Consider the following 14095-nt stretch of genomic DNA (forward strand, 5'->3'; position numbering starts at 1 on the left):
TGTTCATTTTTTCATCTTTTATTAAAGATGTATAAAGATAACCACGCTGCATTTTGGTCCTCCTCTCTTTCACCAGAAGAAAACCGTAACAGAATAAACAAACATACAGCCAATAATACAATAGAAAAAGTATATTTACAGTGTGTGCAAATGAGATAGGATAAAGGAGGTAAGGCAATAAACAGGCCAAAGTGGCGAAATAATACAGAAGATGAATGTGCAATGGAGCTAATTAAATACAGTGGGGCAAAAAAGTATTTAGTCAGCCACCAATTGTGCAAGTTCTCCCATTTAAAAAGATGAGAGAGGCCTGTCATTTTCATCATAGGTACACTTCAAATATGACAGACAAAATGAGAAAAAATCCAGAAATTCACATTGTAGGATTTTTTATTAATTAATTTGCAAATTATGGTGGAAAATAAGTATTTGGTCACCTACAAACAAACACGATTTCTGGCCATTCCAAGATTTAGACACGACTAGGACATCAGGGTTGGCAGAGTGTGCTAAAGCATTGAATAATACAAACTTAGGGAGGAGGCTTTTAATGTTAATAACATGCATGAAACCAAGGCGTTTATGGTTACAGAAGTCAACAAATGAGAGCGCATGGGGAATGGGAGTGGAGCTTGGCACTGCAGGACCTGGATTAACCTCTACATCACCAGAGGAACAGAGGAGGAGTAGGACAAGGGTACGGCTAAAGGCTACAAGAACTGGGGGGACTGTCATCTGCAGCAACTTCGACCTTCACCTTTCCCGAGTCCGTACGGGAGTTGCAGCGATGAGACAAGACTGTAACAAACCAATTTGGATACCACGAAATTGGGGAGAAAAAGGGGTCAAATAAATAAAAGTTAATAGTTGCAAGATAGCGATATCTTCACCATCCGCCCATTTAAATCAGTAGACCACATCGCAATTCCATTACACAATTTATGTGCCACATAGTGGAAATTCTGTTGATTGGTCAATATTATACCATTCACTTTAAGTTAGGGGTCTTTTGGATAGGAATTGGAGTGTATGATGATAAAAAAAAAACATCACAGGAGGTTGGTGGCACCTTAATTGGGGAGGACTAGCTCATGGCAATGGGTGGAATGAGTGGAAGGGTGCCAAATACATCAAACCCTTTACTCAGTACTTTGTTGAAGCACCTTTGGCAGCGATTACAGCCTTGAGTCTTCTTGGGTATGACGCTACAAGCTTGGCACACCTGTATTTGTGGAGTTTCTCCCATTCCTCTCTGCGGATCCTCTCCAGCTCTGTCAGGTTGGATGGGGAACATTGATGTTCGATCGGGTCCATGTCCGGGTTCTGGCTGGGCCACTGAAGGACATTCAGAGACTTGTCCTGAAGCCACACCTGCGTGGTCTTGGCTGTGTGCTTAGGGTTGTTGTCCTGTTGGAAGGTGAACCTTCGCCCCAGTCAGGTCCTGAGTGCTCTGGAGCAGGATTTTAACAAAGATCTCTCTGTACTTTGCTCAGTTCATCTTTGCCTCGATCCTGACAAGTCTCCCAGTCCCCTGCCGCTAAAAAACATCCCCACAGCATGATGCTGCCGCCACCGTGCTTCACTGTAGGCATGGTGTCAAGTTTCCTCCAGGCGTGACGCTTGGCATTCAGGCCAAATCAATCTTTGTTTCATCAGACCAGAGAGTATTTAGGTGCTTTTTGGCAAACTCCAAGCGGGCTGTCATGTGCCTTTTACTGAGGAGTGGCTTCCGTCTGGCCACTCTACCATAAAGACCTGATTGGTGAAGTGCTGCAGAGATGGTTGTCCTTCTGGAAGGTTCTCCCATCTCCACAGAGGTAATCGACAGCTCTGTCAGAGTGACCATTGGGTTCTTGGTCACCTCCCTGACCAAGGCCCTTCTCCCCTGATTGCTCAGTTTGGCCATCCATGCTAGCTCTCGGAAGAGTCTTGGTGGTTCCAAACTCCTTCCATGTAAGAATTATGGAGGCCACTGTGTTCTTGGGGACCTTCAATGCTGCAGACATTTTTTGGTACCCTTCCCTGGATCTGTGCCTTGACACAATCCTGTCTCGGAGCTCTATGGACAATTATTTTGACCTCATGGCTTTGTTTTTGTCTGACATGTACTGTCAACTGTGGAACCTTACAGACAAGTGTGTGCCTTTCCAAACCATGTCCAATCAATTTAATTGACCACAGGTGGAGTCCAATGAAGTTGTAGAAACATCAAGGATGATCAATGGCAACAGGATGCACCTGAGCTCAATTTCAAGTATCATAGCAAAGGGGTCTGAATACTTATGTAAATATATTATTATTATTATTTTTCCCTAAAACCCTGTTTTCACTTTGTCATTATAGGGGATTGTGTGTAGATTGCTGAGCATTTTTTTTTTTAAATCCATTTTAGAAAAAGCCTGTAATGTAACAAAATGTGTAAAAAGTCAATGGGTCTGAATACTTTCCAAAGGCACTGTATAGTTTCTGGGTGATTTAAATTTTGACTGGCTTTAATCAGGCTGCCCACTCGAGAGAGCTTCAAACTAACTAGTGCCTGCAACCTGGTTATGTCAACCTACCAGGGTAGTTAAACACAGGAATGAAATCATCAACATGTATTGATCACATCTTTACTAATGCTGCAGAAATCATCTCTAAAGCAGTATCCAAATCCATCAGATGGGGCGATCACAATATAGTAGCCATATCCAGGAAAACCAAAGTTCCAAAGGCTGGGCCTAATATAAGCTATAAGGGGTCATAACATAAGTTTTGCAGTGATTCCTATGTTGTTGATGTAAAGAATGTGTTGGTCCATGGTCTGTAATTAGGATATTGCAATGCACTTTAATGATTTTGTCATTGGCAAGATTAGGCATAACATGCCAGCAACAGACGCTGACACTACAAATTATGAAAGACAAGTGTTGTAATTTTGAATTCCTTAATTAATGTGAGTGTGGAAGAGATGAAATTACAAGTCACCGTGGTCTGATTCAGAATTTTTTTGTTTACTTGTGTTGTGTATTGCAAAGTATGGCATACATGTAAAACTACTACTACTGCTAATACTACTACGTATTTTGGATAAATACTCTATCTCATGGCTTTTCCCTGTTTCTCATTCTGTAGTAATAACCATTTCTACTGTATATTCAATATTCTACACATCTGAGCTGTGAATCATTCCACACTCGTTTGACATTATTGTGAAATCAGTATAGAATTCCAGAGATAATCATTGCAAGTTGTTTGATGCAATTTGTCTTCATACCCAGGAGCGTTGCAAGTCACAAGTTCAGGGAGGCATCAATCACTAAGAATGCTCAAGGTTATTGAAAAATCAGCTCAATAGTCTGTTGCTTGAAACACATGCACCTGAACACACACACACACAACTGGTCTTCTTATTACTCACCCACATCTATCTAGCCAATTTTCTTTCTAGATAAAAAGAGAGGGAAGCTCGGGGCAGTGTTGTCCAAACTGTACATTGGCATTTGGCTACTTCTTCGATCTCACTTGTTTGCTAGTGGAGCTGGGGTTGGAACCGGTTCAGGGGTTGGAACCGGTTCAGAGAATGGAATCGGAAACTACAACAACAAAAAATTCAGAGGAACATAATCAGGACAGAAAACGAGAGTGATAATAACGATCAATAACTGGTTAATAACGTTAATTTATGTTCCCATTGTACAAAAGTTGACCTATACTATACAGTGCTAAAAATGTGTATTCAAAAAATAGTCTGGGACGCGATAGATCCCAAAATAATACAACTACTAGCATCAAACAAACTTTTTTATGCAATGAGGCTGATGCAACAGATCAGAATGTTTAGCTTAAAATATTTATAAACTATGTCTTCACATTATAAGTGCAGCAATGCGCACACAGCAGTAGGCGATAAGCACGAATATTCCATTTGCGGGAAAACACCATTATCAAAAGTGACCACAACTGCAATTATGCATGTAATCATTTCATTATAAAGGTGCATTTTTATGGTGGAAATTATCTTCCCCAGTCTTGAACTCACACAATGCTTATGTATGCCAGTTAGGCTCTACACCACTTGTAAAGCGGATCGATGTGCTTAATTTTAAGATGTAATTTGCCCACTTTAGTTGTGATACAAACTAGAGGTCGACTGATTAATCGGAATGGCCGATTTCAAGTTTTCATGACAATTGTTAATCTGCATTTTTGGACTCTGATTATGTTGCACTCCATGAGGAGACTTCGTGGCAGGCTGACCACCTGTTACGCGAGTGCAGGCAGCAAGGAGCCATGGTAAGTTGCTAGCTAGCATTGACTTATCTTGTAAAAACAACAATCAATCTTAACATAATCACTAGTTAACTAGCTCGTCTTGTGTTGCATATAATAAATGTGGTGCCTGTCACTTCTCTTGCGTTCAGTGTAAGCAGTGTCAGGGTATATGCAGCAGTTTGGGTCGCCTGGCTCGTTGAACTGTGTGAAGACCATTTCTTCCTAACAAAGACCGTAATTAATTTGCCAGAATTTTACATAATTATGACATAACATTGAAGGTTGTGCATTGTAACAGCAATATTTAGACTTAGGGTTTCCACCCGCTCTATGAAATATGGAGGGGTTCTGTATTTCACTGAAAGAATAAACATTTTGTTTTCGAAATTATAGTTTCAGGATTTGACCATGTTAATGACTTGAGGCTCGTATTTCTGTGTGTTTATAATATTATAATTAAGGTCTATGATTTGATATTTGATAGAGCAGTCTGACTGAGCGGTGGTAGGCAGCAGCAGGCTCGTAAGCATTCATTCAAACCGCACTTTCCTCCGTTTGCCAGCAGCTTTTAGCAATGCTTGAAGAAAAGCTCTGTTTATGACTTAAAGCCTATCAACTCCCGAGATTAGGCTGGTAATAGTATAGTGCCTATAAGAACATCCAGTAGTCAAAGGTCTATGAAATACAAATGGTATAGAGAGAAATAGTCCTATAATAACTACAACCTAAAACGTCTTAACTTGAATATTGAAGACTCATGTTAAAAGGAACCACCAGCATGCTCATGTTCTGAGAAAATAATTTAAATGTTAGCTTTTTACATGGCACATATTACACTTTTACTTTCTTCTCAAACACTGTGTTTTTGCATTATTTAAACCAAATTGAACATGTTTCATTATTTATTTGAGACTAAATTGATTATATTAAGTTAAAATAAAAGTGTTCATTCAGTATTGTTGTAATTGTCCTTATTACAAATATATATACAGTGCCTTGCGAAAGTATTCGGCCCCCTTGAACTTTGCAACCTTTTGCCACATTTCAGGCTTCAAACATAAAGATATAAAACTGTATTTTTTTGTGAAGAATCAACAACAAGTGGGACACAATCATGAAGTGGAACGACATTTATTGGATATTTCAAACTTTTTTAACAAATCAAAAACTGAAGAATTGGGCGTGCAAAATTATTCAGCCCCCTTAAGTTAATACTTTGTAGCGCCACCTTTTGCTGCGATTACAGCTGTAAGTCGCTTGGGGTATGTCTCTATCAGTTTTGCACATCGAGAGACTGAATTTTTTTCCCATTCCTCCTTGCAAAACAGCTCGAGCTCAGTGAGGTTGGATGGAGAGCATTTGTGAACAGCAGTTTTCAGTTCTTTCCACAGATTCTCGATTGGATTCAGGTCTGGACTTTGACTTGGCCATTCTAACACCTGGATATGTTTATTTTTGAACCATTCCATTGTAGATTTTGCTTTATGTTTTGGATCATTGTCTTGTAGGAAGACAAATCTCCGTCCCAGTCTCAGGTCTTTTGCAGACTCCATCAGGTTTTCTTCCAGAATGGTCCTGTATTTGGCTCCATCCATCTTCCCATCAATTTTAACCATCTTCCCTGTCCCTGCTGAAGAAAATCAGGCCCAAACCATGATGCTGCCACCACCATATTTGACAGTGGGTTATGGTGTGTTCAGCTGTGTTGCTTTTACGCCAAACATAACGTTTTGCATTGTTGCCAAAAGGTTCAATTTTTGTTTCATCTGACCAGAGCACCTTCTTCCACATGTTTGGTGTGTCTCCCAGGTGGCTTGTGGCAAACTTTAACCGACACTTTTTATGGATATCTTTAAGAAATGGCTTTCTTCTTGCCACTCTTCCATAAAGGCCAGATTTGTGCAATATACAACTGATTGTTGTCCTATGGACAGAGTCTCCCACCTCAGCTGTAGATCTCTGCAGTTCATCCAGAGTGATCATGGGCCTCTTGGCTGCATCTCTGATCAGTCTTCTCCTTGTATGAGCTGAAAGTTTAGAGGGACGGCCAGGTCTTGGTAGATTTGCAGTGGTCTGATACTCCTTCCATTTTAATATTATCGCTTGCACAGTGCTCCTTGGGATGTTTAAAGCTTGGGAAATCTGTTTGTATCCAAATCCGGCTTTAAACTTCTTCACAACAGTATCTCAGACCTGCCTGGTGTGTTCCTTGTTCTTCATGATGCTCTCTGCGCTTTTAACGGACCTCTGAGACTATCACAGTGCAGGTGCATTTATACGGAGACTTGATTACACACAGGTGGATTGTATTTATCATCATTAGTCATTTAGGTCAACATTGGATCATTCAGAGATCCTCACTGAATTTCTGGAGAGAGTTTGCTGCACTGAAAGTAAAGGGGCTGAATAATTTTGCACGCCCAATTTTTCAGTTTTTGATTTGTTAAAAAAGTTTGAAATATCCAATAAATGTCGTTCCACTTCATGATTGTGTCCCACTTGTTGGTGATTCTTCACAAAAAAATACAGTTTTATATCTTTATGTTTGAAGCCTGAAATGTGGCAAAAGGTCGCAAAGTTCAAGGGGGCCGAATACTTTCGCAAGGCACTGTATATATATAAATAAAAATCGGCATTGGCTTTTTTGGGTCCTCCAATAATCGGTATCGGTATGGAAAAATCCTAATCGGGCAACCTCTAATACAAACCTTATGTGCTAGGCTAAATGAGGTGTGAGAGTCGAAAAAGTCACTAAAAAGGCATAGTTTCTTGTCTTTAGCTGGGCATCATTCAAAAGTGATAATATATAATTCACATGTGATGGGCTAATATCGTCACCCATCAGACTATTCTTGATTTGATCTTGTCTTTACATATACGTGTGAAATTCGTTTTGATTTAGAATGGATCATTATCATGCACCTGTCTCGAAACAGGGGCAGTGCACTTAAATAGCGAATGGAGGACGCTTTTCCTGTGGTTCATTTTCATGCCAGCCAGGTAGGCTATACTCCTGTTGTAAAGATAAGCAATGTTTTTAATATTAGGAAAGTTAATAAATAAATATAGTAGGCCTAACTTATAGAAAGCCGATGGGATCCTCTTTTTAATAAAGGCATCACTCTGTTTTCTTGCGCAGTTTCATAGCCTATAAAAATGTTGAGCAACATGAGCTCATGGGTTCTCATTAAGTGTTTGATTATATTTTCGATTACATTTTCATTGATTTCAGAGTGATTAGAGGGACAATGGATTGCTTAGTACCAGGCAGTTAGCAAGCTAATTAGGCTACTAATGACCATAAGCAGCATCAGAGCATGGAGAAGCCTAATTACAGTGTCTACACAAGTCACATGAAATTTGACTGCCTTCATGACTCACGATCGCCGGTGTGGCGGTAATACAGTCAACGCAACAGCCCTAGTCACTCAAACTTATTCCAATGTCTGCCCGCCTGCCAGCTGAGAATCTTTGCCAGTCAGTGTGTATGCACATGTAGGCGACCTAGTAGCTGACTGATATTACAACCGTGATTCTGAAATTCTGGCCAATATGTGGTTGCTTAAGTCCGATTTGAATTTATTTAGAATTCTTTTTCCGCTGCATAACATTTAGAAGGTATCCCTTTTCAGGTTTAGAAGAAGTGACTGCTAAATGCTAACTCCCGTTCATAAGTTATAATTTGGTTAAACATAGCAAACATACAGAAACTGTGATGCAGTTGATTGGTGACATGAACATCGTGTTGGGGTTGACATCCATACAAGCATTATACTCCAATTCTTACCTTAACATGGTGTGAAATACACATAAACAATTATTATCAAACTGTGAACACAGTCCAGGTCCCATCTTCTGTTATCAGATCTGTCAGAGGCTCGATGCACTCCATTGAACCAGTCACTGGGCTATGGGGAGTGGATTCTTCATTCATGGTTTCATCAAGTGGATTTTCAAGGAACTGTGTGCAAGAGAGTGTTTGAGTGCATAACAGAAATGTTTGACCCTGACACTGCTTTTTCGTACAAATCCATGTCTATTACCTATCTAGCGAGAACCCTCCTGAAGTATTGATTAGCTCGTTGCTCTGGCCTTGTAAGAGCCAATTTTAATGTGCCCAATAATGCTAACCACTACATGTGAACTGTTCACATTTATTCTGCTATCTGAGCAGCAAACCGATCGCTGTACATAGTCTATCGGTAAATAACCCACCCAATTTACCTACCTCATCCCCATACCGTTTATATTCATTTACTTTTCCGCTCTTTTGCACACCAGTATCTCTACCTATACATGACCATCTGATCATTTATCACTCATTTATCACTATTAGCCTACCTCCTCATGCCTTCTGCACATAGACTCTTTTTTTCCTTTTTTTCTACTGTGTTATTGATTTGTTAATTGTTTACTCCATGTGTAACTCTGTTGTTGTCTGTTCACACTGCTATGCTTTATCTTGGCCAGGTCGCAGTTGTAAATGAGAACTTGTTCTAAACTAGCCTACCTGGTTAAATAAAGGTGAAAAAATAAATAAATAAATAATAATAATAATAAAAATTCCACCCTCACTTAGGCATTCTCCCATCCGTCCAATACTAAGAACAGTACTGTCCTCAAGGTGGAAAAATAAGGTTTGATAAATAATATTAATTATAAATAAATCTTAATGAGGCAAAACCATTCACTGACAAACAGATATTGTAATAGTTACAGGATAATTGAATAACATTTATATTGGGATAAGTCCAAAGATCTTAAGCTATAGGACCTGTTATGTTCCCCAGCAAGAAAAATGTCACTCAAACAGAAGGGCCAACTAACAAAGTCACTGACAACAACCAAAACAAAACAGGTGGGATTTTAGGAGGGGTTCTGAAAGATACACATGGGGGTGTCCACTGAAAGTTGACTAGCAACAACAACTGGGTCCTAAAAAGACACCCACCATGATCGCAAACTAAATTTGCCCACTATGAGTCAAACAACAGAAAAACCCATGTCAAATTTAAAGACAGGAAGCATACCAAGAAGCACCAACTAAAGGCATTAACCCTCCACCTCTCTGAAGACCAATGGAACACTGGGCCAGCCACTCTTAAATATCAACTGAGCCAGCACAGGTGAAACACCGTCCCATTAACAAGATGACAAACCAGCACAGGTGTAACACATACTGACTAACGAGGTGACACCAATCGGTGCGCCCCACGTGCTAATGTCCAAACTAAAAATATAAATGGAAAAACCAAAGCCTGTAACAGGAACATATCTGTAATAAGAACATCCTTTTGGAAGTTCAAAGTCAACGAATACTCCACGATATCAACGACCATTATACTAAAAGACAGCCCCCTATAAAGACTTTCCAAATAGGCTTATTAAAACCTACGCTTTGATTCATGCGCTTTTAATATGTCTGTTTGAGTTATTTTTACATCTGTCTATTACATCAGTAAAAACTAATAATAATAATGAATACTGGTGTACACTTCATCTTTGGCACATCCGCATCATTCCTTTTCATCCCGTGCCAATCGAGTGATGATTTAATTATGAAATTATAATTGTTATTGAATCCCAAAGTACATTGTAAATTAGAAAAGGGTGTTAACTCTGGAAGAGTCATGGTAGGCAGAGGAGGATAGGGTGCTTAGTCAGATGTTTAAGCAGTCAAGTTGAACATTCATTTCAAGTCAAATCAAGTTTTACAGTGCTTGCTTACTTACAAGCTTCTTTGGGATCGGTGTCCCTTCCGCGGGATGGTTGAGCTACCGTAGGATAATGTGATTAGCATGAGGTTGTAAGTAACAAGAATATTTCCCAGGACATGTAGACATATCTGATATAGGCAGAAAGATTAAATTATTGTTAATCTAACTGCACTGTCCAATTTACAGTAGCTATTACAGTGAAAGAATACCATGCACAATTTTGAACATGAAAAGTTATTAATAAACAAATTAGGAACATTTGGGCAGCCTTGATACAACATTTTGAACAGCAATGCAATGGTACATTGGATCAGTCTAAAACTTTGCACATACACTGCTGCCATCTAGTGACAAAAATCTAAATTTAATCTGGGCTGGAATAATACATTATGGCCTTTCAAAGATGACGGTACAAAAAAATACAAAATAACAGTTTTTTTCTTTGTATCATCTTTTACCAGATATATTGTGTTATATTTTCCTACATTACTTTCACATTCCTACAAACTTCAAAAGTGTTTCCTTTCAAATTGAACCAAGAATATGCATATCCTTGCTTCAGGGCCAGAGTTACAGGCATTTGGGTATGTCATTTTAGGCGAACATTTTAAGAAAGGAGCAAATCCTTAAGAGGTTTTAACCAACAATTTGGAACTAGCGAAGCGTGATTGCTTAAACACAGGGCATGAGATAATACATTTCCTCAAAATATTTAAAAAGGGCTGAGCAGGTAGGTTATGAATAAAGAGCAAAAGAGGTGGTTAAACTGAAATCCGATGATGAGTTCACAATTGTGCGTGAAAGTGTGGTTTAAGAACCCTGGCATATTGTGTGAAAGAAAGTGATTACTGATGCTGCCAGCTACACCTATCCTCTCTCCGAGATGGCCATAGCCCGCTACAACGCCCGTCCAGTCAGCAGAGAAATGACCATGGCAACCTCTCGGTGGTGGGGGCTCCATCTGGTGCAACAAATAGAGGGCGCACTGGAGTAGGAAGCCACTGCATTTAGATGGGGTTCCGCCAGTTGAAGGCAACACCTCTCAAGTATGTTTGAGACGTTGAAGACTGCGAAGAACCTCTTCCATAGCCGTTCCCAGTTGTGCCAGCTGATCGTGGTGTTGACGATGTATCACTGTTCGTCAACCATTTGGGAGTTGTCCTGATTTGCTTCTGGTTCCATTTGTCAAGGCAGTATTCTGTAACTGAGACGATGGGAGTCGAGAAGCAGGTGGTGCATTTTAATAATACAATGAACATGGACCGGTACAAACCAAGAGTAGTGTCTGGACATGAAACATAATCAATACTGCCTGGGGAATGATACAAGGGAGTGACAGATATAGGGGATGTAATCAATGAAGTGATGGAGTCCAGATGTGTCTCATAATGAGGTGCGGGTGCGTGTAATGATGGTGCCAGGTGTGCGTAATGATGGTTGTCAGAGCCAGTGATTAGCAAACCGCCGACGTTGAGCGCCGAAGAGGGGGAGCGGGAGTAGACGTGACACTAATTCTCTACTTTTCACACGGACATGATACAAACAGCTCTACAGGCTTCACTGTGATGATGCTCAGTCAGCACATAACACTATGCTCATCATGTCTTAGCAGGATCAGATGGTGATCCTGGTCTCATCAGGGTCAGGCAGCCAGGGAAGACCAATCTGTGACAGCGCAGATAAACTTTTGCAGATACACTTTATTTTCTCTGTGCTGCAATCACTGGACAAGCAAGAAGCTTCAAATACTGAAACAGTGTATCAAGGGTTGAAAGAGGCTTTTCCCAATGACACAAACCATTTAAAACATAAATGTGAGGAAGACATGGGATATGCTATTGATGATGAATACCCAGTCATGTTCACATAATCGCAAGACAAATTATTGCAGGTTAAAACCACCCATAGAATGTACTATATGCTGGTGAAACTGAATATCATGCACACAGAAATGTATTTATTCTGCTGGAGGTGTAAAACTCAAAAGGGGACATACTGTTTGTGATGGTCTTGTGAAGGCTGGTTGAATTCTGGCAAAGAGTACGTTTGTCTCAGCATGTCTACAGAGTCTCTCTTCTCCCTGTTTTTGTTTGCTTGGAAATGTTGATACTGGAGACTGAAAATGTAAAAACTAGAATTGATAGCGGCTAAGAAACGCATTGCCATTAATTGGAAAGTTATACTCCCACAATGGAAGGTGGAAGAAATGTCAAGTTATGTATCACTAGATTTAATTTATTGCAAGATTAAAGGTATACAGTGCAACTTTCACAAGGTCTGAATGCCTTACATGGAATACTGTATGAGAAAATTAGTCTGTATTAAAAACATGCCCACGTCAGGGGAGATACCTATTTAGGTCATCCCTAGCTTCTGGGCTGCCCAGTCCTGACCCTGGGGATCTGCAGTACTGTTGCTTGTCACTCTGGCATTGGCCTAACACACCTAAAACTAATCATACATTTTTGACTAAGAGTAAAATGGTCCCAACAAAACCACGCCCATCATTATCATATTTTCCAGCATGCTCTACTGCAGGTAGGTTTTTTTTTTTAATTGTTTAATAAAAATAATTGATTACTCTTATGCTAAACAAAGATAAATAACATGTTTTTCTAAACTAATCCGATCAGTTAGTTAGTTAGATTTATTGCACCCGTTACTGAAATGTTTGTTCCAGTTTAAATGTTTAGGTAGTCTCCTTTATCAATTTCTGTTATCCTGATAACCATTCTGAATGCGGTTTGTGGGTAAGTAGAAATTCAATTTGTTGGATATCTTAACTCTGTCTGGATTCCAATAGGATTTACTCTTCACTTTGCACACCAGCATGATGTAACTTCAGTGCTGTTTATGATGAGGGACATTGATTTTTTGTTGTTGTTCATGAACATGGTCTTATTTCTATCACAGCATGTTGGATGACTGTCATTCATATTCCATTCACCCAGTTCAATCTAACATCAATAGGTTTGGTCTACTTCGTGATACTCAAATTTTCCTTATACCCGTCATGATGTTGCTACAACGTAGCCTATGAATGAAAGTTTACAATATAGTTGAGAGGACATTTTTAGATGACAGTGTGTCACGTTCTGACCTTAGTTCTGTTATTATATCTTTGTTTTAGTATGGTCAGGGCGTGAGTTGGGTGGGCAGTCTTTGTTTTTCTATGTTGGTTTTTGAGTTCGGCCTAGTATGGTTCTCAATCAGAGGCAGCTGTTAATTGTTGTCCTTGATTGAGAATCATACTTAGGTAGCCTGGGTTTCACTTTTGGGTTGTGGGTGTTTGTTTTCCGTGTGAGTGTTTGGTCCACACGGTACTGTTTTCGGTTTTGTATATTCACGTCATCGTTTGTTGTTTTGTTTGAGTGTTCTATTGTCTTTATTAAAAAACATTATGGAAACTTACCACGCATTGGTCCTCCAATCATTCTCGCTACTCCTCCTCAGAAGAGGAGGACGAGGAACCTTACACAGTGACACATTTAAAACCGCCTTGCACACGCTTGCCTGGATCTCGCTTATCTAGGGTGTAATCATTAGTCCAACAGTTGCAAATGAGAGTTTCTATTGGACAAATTCAGGTATTTTTAACCCTGTTTCGTTTGCTTTCGTTAAAGAAACTTTTTTCAACAGAATTGTCGGAATGAATACACCCCTAATCACGCATAAACACAGTTCACTTTCATAACAGCCCTGTTGTATTCATTCTAGCCTCTACGCACTCTTTTCCTCTCACCTTTCCTCTTTGTTTGTGGACTTAATTGAACAACACTACCTGTATGTGACAAGGTGAAAAAAAAATCCAAGCCAAACCATATCAAAACCGCTACACACAGCCTACATCACTGTCCCCATATTAGCTAAAGTAACCTCCTAGTCAATATAGCTAATAGAACAAATGCATTAGTAAACCTGCTACAATCATGCAGTAACGTTAGTGTAAAGTCAGTAAGCAGTTACACTGGCGGGCCCAGGTGGCAATAAATTAATAAAACCAAATGCTTACCTTGACTTGGAAGAGTTCCAGTGTTGTGTTTGATAGTCATAGCCAGCTGGCTAACGTAGCATCCCTCTGTTTGAGCCGGGTGTTTGAGTAACTAAACTAGCCAGCTGCTTTG

Source organism: Oncorhynchus mykiss, chromosome 13 (genome assembly GCF_013265735.2).
Source record: "Oncorhynchus mykiss isolate Arlee chromosome 13, USDA_OmykA_1.1, whole genome shotgun sequence".
In the NCBI taxonomy this organism is placed as follows: domain Eukaryota; kingdom Metazoa; phylum Chordata; class Actinopteri; order Salmoniformes; family Salmonidae; genus Oncorhynchus; species Oncorhynchus mykiss.